The sequence below is a fragment of the Oryctolagus cuniculus genome, chromosome 1 (assembly GCF_964237555.1).
Source record: "Oryctolagus cuniculus chromosome 1, mOryCun1.1, whole genome shotgun sequence".
Taxonomy (NCBI): Eukaryota; Metazoa; Chordata; class Mammalia; order Lagomorpha; family Leporidae; genus Oryctolagus; species Oryctolagus cuniculus.
In genome coordinates, this window is record NC_091432.1 from 228,622,167 (window position 1) to 228,642,999 (window position 20,833).

The 20,833-nt window shown below is 40.9% G+C and overlaps 1 protein-coding gene across 4 annotated transcripts in view; it reads right to left on the reverse strand.

The window, feature by feature from the left end:
- Window positions 1–20,833, reverse strand: part of NR6A1 (nuclear receptor subfamily 6 group A member 1) — a 259,827-nt gene that overhangs the window by 235,024 nt on the left and 3,970 nt on the right. The gene's annotated exons all lie outside the window — the stretch shown is intronic.

Genomic DNA, 20,833 nt, shown 5'->3' on the forward strand with positions numbered 1-20,833 from the left:
AAAGAAAATGTGAAAATAATTTATTAGTTGACATGTATTGAATCTTTACTATATACCGGGCATTAGTTTGATACTACATAAATTCTTACTGAAAAGTAGTTACTATCATCTCCATGTCACAAGTCTAAAGAAATTATTATACTCTATTACATAGAAAGAACAATCAAAGTCAAAATATGAGAACTTCTATTCAGGCCATGTTGGTTAGAGCCAGTGTTGTGGTGCAGCAGGCAAAGTTGGGCCTGAGACACCAACATCACATATTGGGTGCCAGTTCATGTCCCAGCTGCTCCATTTCCCATCTAGCTCCCTGTTAATGGCCTGGAAAAAGCAGTAGAAGATGGCCCAGGGGGTGGCACTGTGGCATAGCAGGTAAAGCTGCCACCTGCAGTGCCGGCATCCCATATGGGCATCGCTTTGAGACCTTGCTCCTCCACTTCCGATCCAGCTCTCTGCTATGGCCTGGGAAAGCAGCAGAAGATGGCCTAAGTTCTTGGGCCCCTGCACCTGCATGGGAGACCTAGAAGAAGCTCCTGGCTTCAGATCAGCACAGCTCTGGCCATTGTAGTCAACCGGGGAGTGAACCAGCGGATGGAACCAGTGGATGGAAGACCTCTCTCTCTCTTCTCTCTCTTTCTCTCTCTCTCTCTCTCTCTCTCCTTTCTCTCCCTCTCTCCTCTCTCTCTCTGCCTTTCTCTCTCTGCCTCTCCTTCTCTGTGTAACTTTGACTTTCAAGTAAACAAATAAATCTTTAAAAAAAAAAAAAAATCACTGAGGTCAGCCAAGCCCATACTCACCTCACATTCAACATTTAAAATTAAAAAAAAAAAAAAAGAAGAAGAAGATGGCCCAACTGTTTGGGCCCCGGTCACCCATATGGGAGACCAGGATGAAGCTCCTGGCTCCTGCCTGGCACAGTTCTGGCTGTTGCAGCCATCTGGAAAGTGAACCAGTAGATGGAAGATCTGTCTCTCCTTGCCTCTCTTCTTCTCTGTCTCTCTCTCTCTCTTTTTCTAACTGTGACTTTCAAAGAAATAAATAAATCTTTAGAAATAATAAACAGATCACCTTGGCTAATAAAACTCTGCCTTTGCACAGTACATGCTTTACAACAACCAAATGTGGCAAAACTGCAAACAGCAAAGCAGATGCTTTGACAAGAGCAGAGGCTCAAGAAGAACTATCACACCTTGGAGGTGGGTCTTTGTGACACAGTGGGTAGAACCACGTCTTGAGCCGGCACCGTGGCTCACTAGGCTAATCCTCCACCTTGTGGCGCTGGCACACCGGGTTCTAGTCCCGGTCGGGGCACCGGATTCTGTCCCAGTTGCCCCTCTTCCAGGCCAGCTCTCTGCTGTGGCCCAGGAGTGCAGTGGAGGATGGCCCAAGTGCTTGGGCCCTGCACCCCATGGGAGACCAGGAAAAGCACCTGGCTCCTGCCATCGGATCAGCGCGGTGCGCCGGCCGCAGCGGCCATTGGAGGGTGAACCAACGGCAAAGGAAGACCTTTCTTTCTGCCTCTCTCTCTCACTGTCCACTCTGCCTGTCAAAAAAAAAAAAAAAAAAAAAAAAAAAAAAAAAAAAAAAAAAAAAAAACACCTCTTGGGATCTCTGAATTCTATACTGGAGTGCCAGTTCTGACTACTCCAGTTCTGATCCAGATCTCCTACTAATGTGCCTGGGAAAGAGTAGATGATGGCTCAAGTACTTGAATTCCTGCCACTCACATGGGCAATGTGAATGGAGTTCTAGACTCCTGGTTTTCAACTGGCTCAACCCCACTGCTGCAGGAATTTGGGGAGTGAACCAGTAAATGGAAGATCTTTCTCTTCACTTTCTCACTCTGGCTTTCAAATAAATAAATCTTGAAGAAAAAAGAAACCATTTACAAGCCTCATTTTAAATAATGCAAGATGCCCATGTCATCAGGGATGTAAGAAAATGAAGATTTCTTTGCCCATTGTCATTTCAAAGACTAATTGTAAAAAATGTCTTACAGAGCAAGGAGCTTACCTGAATATGGTCAGGGACCTTTCAAAGTAATTTCAGGAAGTGTCCCAAACCATCCTTACCAGACGTTACTAACACATAAGAGTAGAAGGCAGCTCTTTTTGGGAAATTCATTAATGAGAAAAGATGCAATCAAAGAGATGCACCACAAGTGGCAGAATATACTTTTCCTCGTTCTCTTTGAAAACTTCCATATTAAAAGGTACTATACATTCATAAAGGACCTTGAAAATGCTTGCTCCCTTGGGTCAATCCTAAAAATCTATCCTAAGAAAAGGATCAGAAATAAAAAAAAAAACAGTACAAAATTGGAAGCCACTTAAAAATACAGTCAGTTGTGTGTGTGTGTGTGTGTTGTGTGTGCAAACTGTTGAAATCCTTACTTAGTATAGAGTTGGCCTTCTGTGTACAAAGTTAACTGAAATGAATCTTACTCGAGAATGGGACTGGCAAGGGAAGAGAGAGAAGGAGGAAGAGGAGGAGGAAGAGGAGGAGGGTGGGGAGTGCCGAAATGGTGGGAAGAGCAACTGTATTCCTAAAGTTGCACTTATGAAATTCATATTCCTTAAAAAAATTTAAAAATAAAAAAATAGCAAATAAAAATACAATCACAGGAGAATAATCAGATTTAGTATAAGTAGAATATTTTGTGAACAGCATTAAATATGAATCAGGAGTTTATAATAAGCAAATATCATATTTATAAATATACTATAAAAGTGTACTTTCAGAATGAGCTTTGCTATGTCTCCATACTTGTATATACATAAAAAGCACATTTTCATCTATTTTCTCCCAGGGATTATCTAAGTATAGACATTATGGCTGATTTTTTTTCCTCCATTCTACTGTTATTAAAAATACATTGTTTTAATAAACAGAAACACATTTAAAGCAATCCTCAGAACAAAATGATTTGGCTAAACTCTGAAACATCAAATATTTCAACTACTGGGCAAAAAAAAAAAAAAAAAAAAAAAAGCCAAACATGCTCTAAATATTAAATTAGTATCATGTGGCATCCCATATCGGCAACAGTTTGAGTCCTGGCTGCACCATTTCCCATCCATTTCCTTCCTAATGGCCTAGGTAAAGCAACAGAAGAGGGCCCAGGTGCTTGGGCCCCAGCCACTCACATGGGAGATCGAAATGAAGCTGCTGGGTCCTGGCGCAGTCCTGGCCATTGCAGCCATCTGGGGAATGAACCAGCAGATGGAAGGTAATCTCTCATTCTCTCCCTCCCCCCCCCCCCGCCCCGGCCCCGGCCCCGCCACACACACAAACACACACACACACACACACACACTCTTTCAAATAAAAAAAAATCTTAAAAAAAAAAAAACCTTTGGAATAAGAACAATATAGTCTCAAAAAAAAAAGATTTTTAAGTGTGTGATGTTTACAATTTAAGTGGCAAAAATCCTAGAATAGTGCACATGAGTGTGGTGATAAAATTTCAGTACCTCATTTGAAATCTTCCTTATACCATACCAAGATGCACTGAGAAATCTCCTTAACTCTGGATTGAAACCTGGGTTCAAAGTGTCACAGAACAGAGAATTACATAATTTCAATATGTAAAGTATTAGGAAAATTATATTAAAATGTCAATTAGGGGCCGACATTGTGGTGCAGCAGGTTAAACTGCCGTCCAAGAAGCCAGCATCCAATGAGTGCCCATTCAAGTCCCAGCAGCCCCACTTCTGATCTAGCTCCTTGCTAGTGTGCCTGGGAAGGCAAAAGATGGCTCAAGTACTTGGGCCGCTGCCACCCATGAGGGAGATCCACATGGAATTCCAGGCTCCTAGCTTCAGCCTAACCCAATCCCAGCCGTTGCAGCCATTTGGGAGGGCGGGGGGGAGGCAGTAAACCAGTGAACGAAGATCTCTGTCTCTCCCTAATTCTGCCTTTTTTTTTTTTTTGCATTTTTTTTTTATCTTTTATTTAATGAATATAAATTTCCAAAGTACGACTCATGGGTTACAATGGCTTCCCCCCCCATACCGTCCCTCCCACCCACAACCCTCCCCTTTCCCACTCCCTCTCCCCTTCCATTCACATCAAGATTCATTTTCGATTATCTTAATATACAGAAGATCAGCTTAGTATACCTTAAGTAAGGATTTCAACAGTTTGCTCCCACACAGAAACATAAAGTGAAAAATAATAGATGATTTTTTTTAAATGATGATGAAATCAGATCAGACCTATTGTCATGTTTAATCCCAGTGAGAGTCAAGTTGGGGATTGATAATTTCTTTTTTTTTTTTTTTTTTACAGAAGATCAGTTTAGTGTACATTAAGTAAAGATTTCAATCGTTTGCACCCCCATAGAAACACAAAGTGAAATATAGCACATTAAGGACAGAGATCCTACATGAGGAGTAAGTGCACAGTGACTCCTGTTGTTGACTTTACAAATTGACACTCCTGTTTATGGCATCAGTAATCTCCCTATGCACCAGTCATGAGTTTCCAAGGCTATGGAAGCCCCTTGAGTTCTCCGACTCTTATCTTGTTTAGACACGGTCATAGTCAAAGTGGAGGTTCTCTCCTCCCTTCAGAGAAAGGCACCTCCCTCTTTGAAGACCTGTTCTTTCCACTGGGATCTCACTCACAGAGATCTTTTTGCCAGAGTGTCTTGGCTTTCCATGCCTGAAATACTCTCATGGGCTTTTCAGCCAGATCCGAGTGCCTTTAGTAATTCTGCCTTATTCTTAAAAATGCCAATTAAACCAACTGTAACCCACCATACACTACACCAGTCTAGTGCCTAGGATTACAAACCTATTGAGGAATGGGTTTTGCAAAATGATTTATCAAAAATCTACAGGAGGCCAGAGCTGTGGCATAGCGGGTAAAGCCACTGCCTGCAATGCCGGCATCCCATACGGGCACCGCTTTGAGACCTTGCTGCTCCACTTCCCATCCAGCTCTCTGCTATGGCCTGGGAAAGCAGTAGAAGATGGCCCAAGTTCTTGGGCCCCTGCACCCGCATGGATGGCCCGTAAGAAGCTCCTGGTTCCTGGCTTCGGATCAGCCCAGCTCCAGCCGCTGTGGTCAACCAGGGAGTGAACCAGCGATGGAAGACCTCTCTCTGCCTCTGTACCTTTTAAATAAATAAATAAATCTTAAAAAAAAAAAAAAAAAAAAGAATCCAAGTAGGGGCAGGTATTTGGAGCAATGGTTAAGGTACTACTTGGTGCACCTGCATCTGGGGAATGAACTAGTACATGAAAGATCTTTCATATGTCTCTGTCAATAAATTTAAAATAAATTTAATTTCAAATAAATTTTAAAAGTAATTAGTAAGTGGGGAGAAAAAAAGAATGCTCAATCTGTCTCCACCCCCAGCTTCCTGCTGCTGTAGCTGGAGAGAACTGAAGCAAAGAAAGGACCTCTGCTGGTGGAAAAATATAGCTTGATCTGGACTGCAGACCAAGAACAACGAAGTGGAGAAAAAGAAGGGAATTATGGCAGAGGAGCAATTAAGGAGAATTCTCAATTCTACAAATTAGATTTAAGCAAAGTGACTTTTACTATTTGAATACTGGGTAAATTAGACATGTGGTAAACTGGATTTCAATTACTTGAATTTGATTAACTGGTTTGCTTTACTTAGGAAGTAGGTAGTATTAACATAACTTACAGACAAGAAAATTAACTCAGAAACATTCCTCAAGTAATACAATTTATTCTCTTCACACTCTACCTGATTTCACTCTCCAGCAATCTCTGTATGGTGATTCTACATCCTTTTACCCCCCTACTCTACTCCCACCCACACATACAAAAAAAAAAATCACAAAAACAAAATTGGGAGAGATAGGATTTAAACTCAAATCTAACATGCATATTCTAACATACCTAGTTATCACTATATCATAATAACAATTTGCTGAAACAACTTTAACATCCCCCACTCACCCTGCCTACGTTTGTCTACTACAATACTGTATTCACTTACTCTATTCTGCAAAGATTTGTATCTGCTATGCAGAGGCTGAGTGGTATTCCTACCAGACTAAATGACAGTATTTCAGGCTATCGGGCCAGCAGTGTAGCTCAGTAGGTTAAGCCTCCACCTATGGTGCCACGATCCCATATGGTGCAGTTCGAGTCCTGGCTGCTTCACTTCTGATCCAGCTCCCTGCTAATGGCCTGGAAAAGCAGTGGAAGATGGCCCAAGTGCTTGGGTCCCTGCACCCACATGGGAGACCCAGAAGAAGCTCCTGGCTCCTGGCTTCAGATAGGCCCAGCTCCAGATGTTGCAGCCATCAGGGGAGTGAACCAACAAACGGAAGATTCTGTCTCCCCCTCTGTCTGTAACTCTACCTCTCAAACAAGTATATTTACAAAACAAAAGTATTTCAGGCAAAAGTCAGTTTTTGAAATCTCATCATTTTGTTTAGCCTGGAAAACCTATGGCTCCTATGATTTCAGATCAAATTTTGCAGAAGAGAAATTGCTTGAGAACTTCCATTCATTACTGTTTTTAGAGCCCCTCAGATTGGCAATCCCTGTTATATATGACAACCTTTTCATCATGTTGGTTTCATTCATATAGACACACTCAGGCAAACAGTCAATTATTTTGCTCAAAGAATGACTAGGCTAGTTTTGTTAAGTAAATGTAAAAACTAAAAGGATTCTGAAATCTAGAGTGTCTATATGAGGCATTAGGTATTTGCTCAAACTAACTGCTTTACTGCTGAACTCTGCAGGGATTTATCACATTTATGATGCTAGCAGACATGTCTTATCTCACCTACTAACACATAAAACCTAACTTTTCTTATAACAGCAATTTCAAGGTTCCTTCTATCAGTAAGATAGAAGTTCAAGGCTCTCTAAACAACTGAGAATATATTCTGCCCTTTTGGGTAAGTAAAAAACTTTATTCATAGATCTTTTATAATATGGCCAATACATAGCACTCAAAATACCTTTACTTTTACACTGCCTGAGCACAATTTGAAACTTTTACTATCAAAGTTCTCACTCCTGTAAAATATTTTAAGAACCAATTAAACTGCTACTTTTTTTTTTTTTTTTTTTTGACAGGCAGAGTTAGACAGTGAGAGTGAGAGAGAGAGAGAGAGAGAGAGAGAGAAAGGTCTTCCTTTTTCTGTTGGTTCACCCCCTAAGTGGCCGCTACAGCCAGCGTGCTGCGCTGATCCGAAGCCAGAAGCCAGGTGCTTCCTCCTGGTCTCCCATGCGGGTGCAGGGCCCAAGGACCTGGGCCATCCTCCACTGCCCTCTCGGGCCACAGCAGAGAGCTGGACTGGAAGAGGAGCAACCGGGACAGAATCCGGCGCCCCAGCTGGGACTAGAACCCGGGGTGCCAGCGCCGCAGGCAGAGGATTAGCCTAGTGAGCCGCGGCGCCGGCCGAACTACTTTTAAAGAGTATTAAATATTTGCTCTGATTTCCCACTGGGTTCAAAAACCTCTTTTATGCTAAGATGGGAAAAAGATATATCTTGTGAGCAAATCTGAATAGTACAAACCAACATCTTGAAAAACGCCTCCCTACCATAACCATTTCATGTACATATTTTAAATGTTCAATGAATGGATGACAAATATAATTATTTCTGTGGTTCACTCTTGGCTTCTCTTTTGCACTTTAATAGTCTCTTATTAATTACTTCTTCAACGTACGCCCAAGGCTACACTTAATGTTTCAGCAAACAGAATAGAATTCTACCTAACCTCTTTTGAGTCAACAAAAGCTATAAATTTAACTCAAGACAGCTTTTGCAGTCCAGTTAGATTCAAGGTCATCTCAAGGCTTTTAATTACAAGCAGGATTTAAGGAGGTTTACATTCTGTATAGTTGCAGGAAAGAGCAGCTGGCTTATTCAATTTCTTATTAAACAGCATTATAAAAAAACCATCTAGGCAAATCGCAAGTTCTCTAAACCACCAGCAGTGAACACAAAGAAACGGATCAAATGATTGTCAAACATTTGTGTTTATTTTCTTTAAATATTTAGAAATACCCAGATGCTCAAAATATTTCTACTTCCATTATAAAGCCACTCTGCTAAAAAGTGTGACTGCCTTTCAAATCAGTATTAGATTTATTTAGGTTCTTTCACCATCAAATCCTGTGCAGGATCAGAATAGAAGTTATAGGCAGCGATTGTGGCACAGTGCTTAAGAGCCCACTAGGGACACCTGCATCTCATATTCATCCCTTATCAGAGTGCCTGGTTTGAGTCCCAGCTACTCTGAACTTCCAGTCCTGCTATTGAACCTGGGAGCCAGCACATGAACACCCAAGTACTTGGGCTCCTGCCAAGCACGTGAAAAACCCAGAGGAAGCTCCTGGCTCCTGGCTTCAGCCTGACCCTGCCCTGTCCATTGCAGCCATTTGGGGAGTGAAACAACAGACTGAAAATATCTTTTTCTCTTTTTAAAAAAAAAATAAATAGGCCAGCGCCGCAGCTCACTAGGCTAATCCTCCGCCTTGCAGCGCCGGCACACCAAGTTCTAGTACCAGTCGGGGCGCCGGATTCTGTCCCGGTTGCCCCTCTTCCAGGCCAGCTCTCTGCTGTGGCCAGGGAGTTCAGTGAAGGATGGCCCAAGTGCTTGGGCCCTGCACCCCAAGGGAGACCAGGATGAGTACCTGGCTCCTGCCATTGGATCAGCGTGGTGCGCCGGCCGCAGCGCGCCAGCCACGGCAGCCATTGGAGGGTGAACCAACGGCAAAGGAAGACCTTTTTCTCTTCTCTCTCTCTCACTGTCCACTACTGTAAAAAAATAAATAAATAAAATAAAATAAAATAAAATAAAATAAAATAAAATAAAATAAAATAAAATAAAATAAAAATGTTCAGGGGCCAGCTCTGTGGTATAGTGAGTTAAGATGCCATCTACAGTGCCGGCATCTCATATGGACACCAGTTCGGGTCCCAGCTGCTCCACTTCCCATCCAACACCCTGCTAATGTGCCTGGGAAAGCAGAAGATGGCCCAAGTACTTGGGCCCCTGCACCCAAGTTGGGAGAGCTGAATGAAGTTTCTGGCTTCAGTCTGGTACAGCCCTGGCAGTTGTGGCCAGCTACCTGAGGAAAGCACCAGTGGGATGGAAGATCTCTCTGTCTCTCCCTCCCTCCCTCTCTCTGTTAACTCTGACCTCCAAATAAAAGTTTTTTGTAAATATTTTTTAAAAATTAAAAATTTTAAAATCTAGCCACTGAGAAACCTTGCACATTATGCAGATTTCCAAAGGAAAATTTACTCTCTCCATGTCAATATACTCAATTGAAGGTCTCAAGGCATATATTTTTTAAAAAAAGATTTATTTATTTGAAAGGCAGAGTTAGAGAGAAGCTCTCCATCTGCCGGTTCACTCCCCAGTTGGCCGCAACAGCCAGAGCTGGGCCAATCCAAAGCCAGGAGTCAGGAGCTTCTTCCAGTCTCCCACACAGGTGCAGGAGCCCAAGGACTTGGGCCATCTTCTACTGCCTTCCCAGGCCATAGCTGAGAGCTGGATCAGAAGTGGAGCAGCCAGTACTCAAACCAGCATCCATATGCAATGCCGGCACTGCAGGCAGTGGCTTCAGCTGCTACACCACAGCACTGGCCCCTTGGACACATTCAAAGCATGAAAATAATTTAATCATATGAGAAAACATACATATCAAAATATTATGCCGGGCCAGCGCCGTGGCTCACTAGGCTAATCCTCTGCCTGCGGCGCCGGCACCCCGGGTTCTAGTCCCGGTTGCTCCTCTTCCAGTCCAGCTCTCTGCTGTGGCCCGGGAAGGCAGTGGAGGATGGCCCAAGTGCTCGGGTCCCTGCACCTGCATGGGAGACCAGGAGGAAGCACCTGGCTCCTGGCTGGCAGCGCACCAGCCACAATGCACCGGCCGTAGCGACCACTTAGGGGGTGAACCAACGGAAAAAGGAAGACCCTTCTCTCTGTCTCTCTAACTCTGCCTGTCAAAAACAAACAAACAAACAAAAAAAAAACAAAAAAACAAAAAAAAACAAAACAAAACAAAACAAAACAAAAAAACCAACTACTATCCTGAGAGTTTTAGAGGCAACCTGACAAGGCTTTCCAGAGTCTCTGCCATCCATTCACCCACAACCTATAAGAAAGAAGGCAGCCTCAGGAGGGTCCCTAATCGCTGCCACACAGAGAGTGGGGTAGCAGTAGGGGGTAACATACATGGGACCACTAGCACCAGAATCTAAAAGACTCAGAAGTAAGATGTGTGGGAAATGGGGCTGGTGCTGTGGTACAGCAGGTTACGCTGCCACCTGCAATGCTGCTGTCCCATAATGAAATTCCAGTTCAAGTCTGGGCTGCTCTACTTGCAATCCAGCTCCCTGCTATTGTACCTAGGAAAAATGTGGATGATGGCCCAAGCACTTGGGCCCCAGCCATCCACAAGGAATTCCAGGCTCTTGACTTCCACCTGGCCCCACCCTGCTGTTAACAGTCATTTGAGAAGTGAATCAACAGATGGAAGACCTCTCTTTCTTTGTCACGCTTCCTTTCTTTCAAATAAGTAAATGAATTTAAAAAAAAAAAAAAAAAGTGGTAGGGGGACTGACTTTATCCCTCCAAAAAATGGTAACATTTCAAATAGCCTCCTACAGTGACTCAATTCTATATCAAGCACCATTTATTTAAAAAAAAAAAAACAAAAAAAAAATACTGATGACAGCTCTCGTCAGCATACTACCCCTAATCCTTTTTATTTATTTATTTTTTAAGATTTACTTTTTTTTTAATTTGACAGGTAGAGTGTTTTTTTGTTTGTTTGTTTGTTTGTTTGTTTTGACAGGCAGAGTGCACAGTGAGAGAGAGAGACAGAGAAAAGTCTTCCTTTGCCGTTGGTTCACCCTCCAGTGGCCACCGCGGCCGGCGCACCGCGCCGATCTGATGGCAGGAGCCAGATACTATCCTGGTCTCCCATGGAGTGCAGGGCCCAAGTACTTGGGCCATCCTCCACTGAACTCCCTGGCCACAGCAGAGAGCTGGCCTGGAAGAGGGGCAACCGGGACAGAATCCGGCGCCCCGACCGGGACTAGAACCCGGTGTGCCAGCGCCACAAGGTGGAGGATTAGCCTAGTGAGCCGCGGCACCGGCCTAAGATTTACATTTTTAAAAGGCAGAATGACAGAGAAAGAGACCTCTTGCACCCACTGGTTCATCCCCTATTTAATGGCCCCAACAGCCAAGGCTGGGCCAGGCTGGAGTTAGCAGCCAGAAGCTCCATCTGGGTCTCCCACATGGGTGGTGGGAAACCAACAACCTGGGCCACGCTATGCTGCCTCCCAGCACATGAGCAAGATCAGAAGCACAGAGCCGCCATGACTCAAACCAGGCACTCTGATATGGAATGAGGATGGGACACAGGCATCCCAAGCAGTGGCTTAACCACCACACCACAATGCCTGTCCCTAGCATACTAGTCAGATATCACACTGTAAGTTAAACTGGTTATTGATAAAGGTACACTGAATTAGACACATACATCTAAAAAGTATCACCCAAAAATAAGCCAAGATAAAATAAAGTACAAGATAGGGTGGACAGTACTGTTGTAACAATGAGAAACTAAAAACTATCTAAATAGACAGTAAATACAAAACAATGAGCTGTCATATAACTTTCGAAAGTTCTAAAGGGGGGCCAGTGCTGTGGTGTAGTGGGTTAAGCCTCTGCCTACGGCACCAGCATCCTATTTGTGTGTTGGTTCCAACCCCAGCTGATCCACTTTCAATCCAGCTACCTGCCAATGGCCTGGGAAAACAGCAGAAGATGGCCCAAGAGCTTGGGCCCCTGAACCCACATGGGAGACCTGGAAGAAGCTCCTGGCTCCTGGCTTCAGATGGGCCCAGCTCTGGCTATGGCAGCCATTTGGGAAGCAAACTAGTAGATGGAAGACCTCTCCCACTGTCTCTATGTCAGTAACTCTGCCTCTCAAATCTTTTTTTAAGAAAGTTATAATTCATGTTGAGTGACGTTTATAACATGAGATAAATGCTTAGAATTAAAAAGAAAACACACTGGCCGGCGCCGCAGCTCACTAGGCTAATCCTCCGCCTAGCGGCGCCGGCACACCGGGTTCTAGTCCCGGTTGGGGCGCCGGATTCTGTCCCGGTTGCCCCTCTTCCAGGCCAGCCCTCTGCTGTGGCCAGGGAGTGCAGTGGAGGATGGCCCAGGTGCTTAGGCCCTGCACCCCATGGGAGACCAGGAAAAGCACCTGGCTCCTGGCTCCTGCCATCGGATCAGCGCGGTGCGCCGGCCGCAGCGCGCTGGCCGCGGCGGCCATTGGAGGGTGAACCAACGGCAAAGGAAGATCTTTCTCTCTGTCTCTCTCTCTCACTGTCCACTCTGCCTGTCAAAAAAAAAAAAATTAAAAAAAAAAAAAAAGAAAACACACTAGCATATACATATATGGTCACAAAAACAAGTAGAAAACTAGGATTTGAAGAAAATGAAAGTTGCTTGGAAGTAAGCAATTTCCCCTTCATTTTCTGTTTTCTATAGTGACCAAGCATTTCTAATTTTAAAAACATTAGATTCTTAAGCAGCTCATACCTAAGGATATAGGAGACACAGGCAATTCCAGCACCCACGAATACTCAGAAATCACAAACATTTAACACCTAAATACAAGCTATGGCAAATCCCTCCTGTTTTATTTACATGCAAGCACTTCCAGCTGTGTCCCCCAAGGTTATGTTCCTGTGACAACACAGTGACACTGCTTTCCAAACCAAGCATTTGAAATACCAGGTATTCTCCAATCAATCATCCCAAAACTAACTTTAGAGAACAAATTTACAGTATTCCACATACTTCGTACTGCCCATACATGAGCAGCAATTTTTTTAAGTTAATGGACACACTAAATGGAAAATGAAATTACTTTGAAATATTCTGAAAAGACTGACAACAGAAAATTGAATCTTCTTATGTTAGTATATTTAACAGTAGTACTTTCAGTAACTGCTTGTAATCAGTTCTGAATTTCGATCAGCCCAACTATTTTTCAGATTTGATCTGTCAGCAAGAAAGAATTTTTTTTTTTGAGAGCAATTGTATTTTCCCACATTAGGTGATTGATTAAGTTCTTCCCTCTAAAAGGCTGATTGGTTTCCTGGTGCCAGTAAAATGATTGATGAATATTTCAACTGCAGCTCCCCTGCTTCACCCCCCACCCCACCCCTCCCCCATGAACTACTGCCCCTTTCCTGCTGGGTTCCCTTTTTAGCCACCAGCAGAATTAAGACATTAAGGTTTCCCTTCTGTTTTGCAATCTTCCTTTATGAATCCACATTCTCAAACGCATGGCATTTGGCATTTAATCTTTAGAAGATGGAATTCTTCTCAATGTGTAATGTGTTTTGCAGATAAAAATCCCTTACAAAGAGTAAGGGAAAACTCTGAAATTAACTATGGGTTTGATTCAGTGAATGTAACTGTACTCACAAGTATGGCTTGAAGGGGTTATAAATGAAAAGTGATCATGTTAAAAAACAAATAAAAATGCTATAACTTATTTCAAGTTTACATTATAAATTATTATAACATCAGTCCTTTAACTGTAAACTTCTAAAAAGGGGACTCAGAGAATGGAATTTACATGCAAATTATGTGATCCTACAGACTTAAGATAGTCAGATGACCCAAAATCAAAATAGGGACACAGTGTAAGTGGAAATGTTCTTACAGGGAAGATGGGACAGTATCTGAAATCAAAATCATCCCAGAGAATATGGGCTGTCAGTTTCATGGCTATTTTGCTTTAGGCAGTTTTTCCTAAATTGTAACTTTCTGTTTTACCCAATTCATTCCATCATAAAGCTGGAAAATCCCTTCAGAGATTATCTAACTTAGCGCCTTCATTTTATAAATGTGCCCACAGAGACGTATTTTGAGAGAGAGACAATCAAAACCAGGTATAAACTATATTTCCTGAGCCACATACCTCTTCCAAGTATGGTGGCTGGTCTCTAAAACCCTTTCCTACTCAAAACTCTGTGACTATCACAATCTACTATTGTCTTTCATATCCTCCTCTCTCAGGAAATTACCATCTAAATTTTATTAACTTTGGACAACTAGCTCTTATATTTTTTTTTTTCAAAAGGCCACCTGAACCTTCTTGGATTGGTTGACAAAGGCCACCTTTTCCTAAAATGCAGTCCAGGACACAAACAATTTACTGGCCATCTTGGTTTAACCTGGTGTCTCCAGTCACTTTACACTGTAAGGAGAATCATGTTTCTAATTTCATTAAACCTTAGGGTTTTTTTCCAACATATTGCTTGATTTAAATACTGGTCCCAATTTTCTCAAGTAGCTGAAAACTTTCTCTGAACACCAGCATAGGACTCTGATATAAGCAAAAGACTTAGATTCCTGACCTAAACTTTTTTCTCATTCATTCTGCATTCATAAAACACCACTTCCCTACCTGAGCTTAGGATACTTGCAACTCTAGGGGCCCATCTTTGTGACTCTCCATCTCAGAGTTGAATTCTGGACCTCCTCAACAACTGTAAATGGCTTGGATTTTCAGTTCTCTGCTATGAGATAGAAACTATGCTTGACACTTTACAGACCTTGTCCCTAGTCCCAGTAACTCTACAGTCAATTTCAGACATGACAGAGCATACGGGGGAGTGTGGATTAAATCTAGGAAATCAATTATTGATGCTGTTACTAACTGTGAAATCCGGGAGCTTAATCTCTGGGGGCCTCAGTTTTCAAATCTATAACATGAGAATAGAACACCTACTTCATCAGGTTATAAGGATAAAGTGAATTTATATATGTAAGCATTTGGAATATTACAAGGAACAGTAAGCTATATAAATGTTTGCCATTATTACTATTAAATGAGAACATTAAAGTTTGGAGAAGTGATATGACAAAGGCACAAAGCTGTGATGTCTGTTCTGCCACACTGCCCAGCTTTTTCCCTCTCACACCAGCTAACCAAAATCATTCCTCCCTGCCGAACCTTCCAAAAAACAAAGCCTCTAAATGGATGTCAATGGGGGGTTCCCCTCAGGTGGTTTATTATCCTGCTAAAACACCATCGAGGGGGAAGGATTGCAAAACTAGAGAGGAAGTTTCCCTAAAGGTTAGATTTCAAAAGTACAGTAATATATGGGGGAAAAAAATCTGCTTCTGTCATTAGGTTTAGTAATTTAAGCTGCTTAACTCAAAGAATGCATGGAAGATTTCAACTGAAACATGAAATACAATTCAAACATTAAAAATAAAAAAGGCCTGTATCGTCTTATTATTTGGCTGTCATGCCCACAAACACAAAAATGTTTTAAAAGGTACATTTCATTAAACTCCAAGAACAAGATAATTACAGAGCACTTTGGAAGGAAGCCCAAATATCCCACTGATACTCCATTATTCATATAAGCTTCACCTCAAAATCTGATGCAGTAACTCATTGTTATTCACATTGTTATGTGACATTTCCTCAGCCAGCAAGCCCACTACAGAGTGAGTTCTACTCAGCAACTACCCTAAGGAGTAAATCCCTAACCCTTTAACAGCACAGTAATTGACTTACACTAAAATGTTACTCACACTAAGAAAGGGTATTCTCAGACCAGAAGGGGAGATGCCTGTTCTATACAGACTTTAATTACCACCTCAGTGAAAACCAGGTTAAAAGCAATCCAATCTACAAATGACATTGCCAAAATCACAACTTCAAGAAGACTCCAGGAGCCAAACATGCTGAAGAAAAGCAAACAATCAAGTTTATCTTGACAAAAGTTTTTAAAAAGATTTTGTTCTTATAAATATTTGATTTTTTTATATCAGTCTTCTTAACAAGAAAATTTTTTGTGTGTGGTCACATTTTAATTCCACAACAATACATCTTACTTTGGTGAGGAAACTGGTTCTGTTGGAAAACTGCTGCCACAAGATAATTAACAGTTAAGCAACAGGTTTCACATAGCAGGTAACAAAATCTTATCAGAGAACTCAGTGAGGGTGACTACCACACTGGTCATTTAGTTCCAAAGAAAAGTTAAAATGATACGAACTCATTCCCAATGAAAGGTAGCTCCATTATGGGGGAAAGACAAGACAAACTCAAAGTAACAAAATACTAATGGTATCTGGTGAAGCCACTGTTTTCTCACACATTAAGTATTTAGATCAATGATTCTTAAATTATTTTGCTCTGAGTGCTCCCAGGACTCCTTTTACACTCTTAAAACGTGTGAGTCTTATTGAGGACTCAAAAGGGTGGATGCTTATGTGAGTTTATCAATATTCACAACACTGGAAAATAAAACTACTAAAGTTTTAAAATATTTAATAGCCTATTAAAAAATTACAAATGCATGTAACATAAACAGCGGTTTTATAAAAATAGCTTTTCCAATAAAATGTAAGAATCCGTCAGAAGAGTGGTACTGTTTCACATTTTGCTAATCACTTTAGTATCTGGCTTATTAATTGCAGCATCTAAATCCTCCTACATGCCTTTCCACCCAGTACGAACTGTTTTGTGGTTTAGGGAGATGTGGGGGATGCTTGGTTTTGGTTCAAGTATAGTTAGAAAATCTGGCCTCATATAGACCTGACTGGAAAAGGAAGAAGTATGTTTTGTAAAATCACTGTGGATATTTTTCTTTTTATAAAGATTTTATTCATTTGAAAGGCGGAGAGAGGGAGAGAGGGAGAGAGGGAGAGAGGGAGAGGGAGAGAGGGAGAGGGAGAGGGAGAGGGAGAGGGAGAGGGAGAGAGAATGAATGAATCAATCCTCAGGTTCAATCCTTAAATGGCCACAATGGCCAGGGCCAAGTCAGGCAAAATCTAAGAGCCAGAAGCCTCATCCCAGCCATCCTCCACTGCCCTCCTTGGTGCACCAGCAGGGAGCTGGATAGGAAGTGGAGCAGCCAGGCACCACCACCCACATGGGATGGCAGTGGCACAAGCTGCAGTCCTACCTGCTATGCCACAACACAGCCCCAGACATTTTTTTTTATGCTATACCAAAACTCAGTAAGTAGGAGTCTCAGTGTGACGTCTAAGACCATATCAACAAAATATATGTACTATTATTTTAAAATCCATTGATCTGGCTTTTTTTTACAGGCAGAATTAGACAGTGAGAGAGACAAAGGTCTTCCTTCCGTTGGTTCACCCTCCAAATGGCTGTCACGGCCCAATCCGAGGCTAGGAGCCAGGAGCCAGGTGCTTCCTCCTGGTCTCCCATGCAGGTGCAGGGCCCAAGCACTTGGGGCATCCTCCACTGCCTTCCCGGGCCACAGCAGAGAACTGGACTGGAAGAGGAGCAACTGGGACTAGAACCTGGCACCCATAAGGGATGCCAGCGCCGCAGGCAGAAGATTAACCACTTGAGCCACGGCGCCAGCCCCAATATCACAGTTCTTTAAGAAAATGCATCAAGATATACAGATCTTCAAAATGTTGACACATTGCATAACACATTATCAAAATTGAGATTTGTTAAGATCATCATGCATTTCATCAGAAAAGGTACAAGCACTGGAAACTTGTCAAGTTCACAGCAGCAGGCACTAGTTTTCCAAAATTCTAATTGCTGCTTGAAAGCTCAAATTTTATTCACCAACAACAAATATTGCCAGTTTTCCTCAGTGTGACAGGCTCACTGTGGCTTTTTGGTTTGTTTGTTTTTTTTTTTTTTTTAAAGAAAAAAAAAATGGTCTGCCAAGTATCTAAGACTCAGTAATACTATGGTTTGTTAATTGTTCTTTCAAGTAAAAATGGTGTTCCCCGAAAAAAAAAAAAAAAAAGTAGCTGGTTAAGCTCAGAACATGATCACACTAGAATTTTTCCTTAAAACAATCGTATTATTTTAGTATGCACCAGAAATGCTTCCTCTGAATTTGCCATTTTATCAGATAATCAAAAACATTTGTATGTATATACTAAAAGGTCAAGATTTAGTAAAATTAAATAATTTTTACTGCTTAATCAAGGACATTCTTGCATGAAAAAAAATTTTTTTTTAAATACAAGTGCATGGAGGTGAAAAATAATTACCAGTACAGTTTGATACCTTGATTTCCTAGGCACCAAGAGTTTCTATCCACTATTGTTTTTGTAATATTAATGCAAATATCAACACAGTGGAAAAGGCAAATAATTTTTTTATGTTACAACAAAAACAGTTTTAGTCTGGAGAACATTCTGGAAAGGTCTCAGGGTGCCCTAGAGCTTCACAGAACACACTTTGAAAGCCACTGATTTAGATACAAGAGTAAATAAATTTTAAGGACTCAATAAGTGGGAAGAGATTAAGTCTGAAATAATCCAGTAATGAATGCTCAACTAATGATGAATGATAGAAAATAAACAATCCAACTGAGTACTACTTCATTATTTGTTTACAAGTTTTAAAAGGTTAAGAGATGAAACAGGATAAAAAGTATATAAAACTACACAAAAGGGCCCTGTCCTTTTTCTCTTGCAACAGAATGCTAAGTTACATAACTACACTGCATCTGACCCAGTATAGAGCACAAGGTACTAACGAAAATAGTCAAGACTGAATTTTTCATTCTTTCAAGGTGATATATCTTCAGGACTGAAATGAGCCCATGAATTAAATAAAATAAATTTTTTAAAATGAAAACCAACTATGGTTAAACTAGTTCCCTTCACTGAATAAGCCCATACTTCATTTTGGCATAGAATCGATCCTATGAAATGTAAGGAATTGGAAATATTTAAAATAATTTCCACATAAGAAATTAGTTGTGCATTTTCCTCTCTCCAAATGATTATCCCTCAGTCTATTTAATGAATTATACATTGTTTCCAAGGCAAATAGTTGTTCAAGCAAACAACTTTAAGAAACACTCTTTGCTACTAAAACCACTATAGTTCTAACATGGTATGGCTAATTACCCTAACGATTCCCTACATTATTGTTACCAAATTCTTTAATCTCTCACTTGGGCAATGAGAGCAACATCTCTATTCTGGTTCAAACCACCCACGATGTTTATCTTCAAATCAAATGCCCAGATTTGTTTCCATGAATACACAACGTGTTGCTGCCCAGGGGATTGGTTTTGGAAACATTACACCTGCCAGCTGACTTATCAACAGTGCCCACAGAACTGACCCCAACTCAAATGCAAGAATCAGTAGAGAAAATAGAAAAATATACTTCTACTGCCATCTGTGGTTTCTGCTTGAATAGCTTTTCTCCCTTCTAAACAAAGTGAAGGTTGCAGAGTTGGCAATCAGGATCCAAAGACGTCATCATTTGAAGATACCTTTTAAAGTTCATTCTTAATATAACAAATTACAGAATGTATTTAGTATATGACACAAGAATTTGTTACTCTCATTCTGAGCTTATTATAGTGTCTGATGTTGATGAAGAACCACACACTACCTTGAATGAAAATGTCGCCATTACACAAAGGCTTTTATTTTCCCCATACATTCCTAAAGAAATTAAAAACACTTGAATGTCCTCTGTGGATTTAAAATTAGGATGGTTTTTCTTTCAAAATGGTGACTGTGAATATTAAAATAGGCCCTGACATTTTTTTAAGCAAAAAATATATTGCTGAGGAAATCCAAGAAATTTTTACTTAAGATTCTGGCCCACTTGCTTCTATCAGGATAAAAATGTGACAGTTCAATTATTCTCAGAATTTTCTAAAGAACAAAAATTCCAAAATGCAAATAAAGCCTCAAAAGTAAGCTATTTTCACAACTTATTTTCTCTGGGTTTGCTTTCTCAAATGACAACCACTGTAGCTTGGGGATCAAAAGATTTGGTGCAGCTGGGGGTGGGGAAAAAAGCAATTCAGTGCCCCAGCAGCCAGCTGAGGAAATCCTGGTCTGCTCCCAAACTAAATCACTGTTAATTAGAATTACCGGGTTACACTAGTAAAGTCTTATTTAAATAACTGTAACCAGTAAAAAAAAAAAAAAAAAAAAAAAAAGAAAAGAAATGTTTTCTGAAGAAGGTGCTGGAGAAAGGTTGCTGTCTAACAGCAGGCAATAAATAATGAAACATGAAATAAGGTAGGATATGTTTTATTCTCCATTCTGTAGTTACAGCTAAGCCATACTGAAAAGCAGGTTAGACATCTCACGACGGTTTTTTTCTTGTTTTCCATTATTTATGGTCTAACACCCTTATCTTTTTTCCTAAAGGGAAGCTATGCTGGAAAACAATAGCAATAAACAGAAGACTGGGCTTGAGTCTAGGAATACTGTATATCAAAGATACACCCAGAGACTTTTTCACACATAAGATTAACTTCAGCTAAATCTGAAACTTCAGCTTTAGAAAGCTCAGTACTCAAAAACAATTACCCACTCAGTACCAAATCTCTTTCTTGCCAACTTTTAATGATTCTGGTATTTCTGAAACCCAGATATCAATCAAAGGGATCCACAAGCCCTGAAGAAATTACCTAAGTCAGAAAAACTTTTTTTTTTTTTAAGTTGACTTTCAGGATACAAAAGTTTGAAAGAAAACGTTTTCCTTGACAACTCCTTAGTTTCGGAAATACCTTCCAAGCAATAGAGAGGTGGTATTTTAGATCACTGAAGGCATATGAGATAGATACTTTCTGTCTCAAACTATTTCAGGGACACTTTTCTTCTTGACTGAAATGCAAGCTTCTTTTATCTTCTGATACAGAACTTTGACTTTTTCTGACTCTGATCCTTTTTCACATGTAAGAAAACTGGAATCTGATTTATCACAAATAAGGCACTTTTACTGTTCTACTTTTAAAAAATAGCTTTGAAATAGGTTTGACCGACAATACAAAATTTATTCTTAAA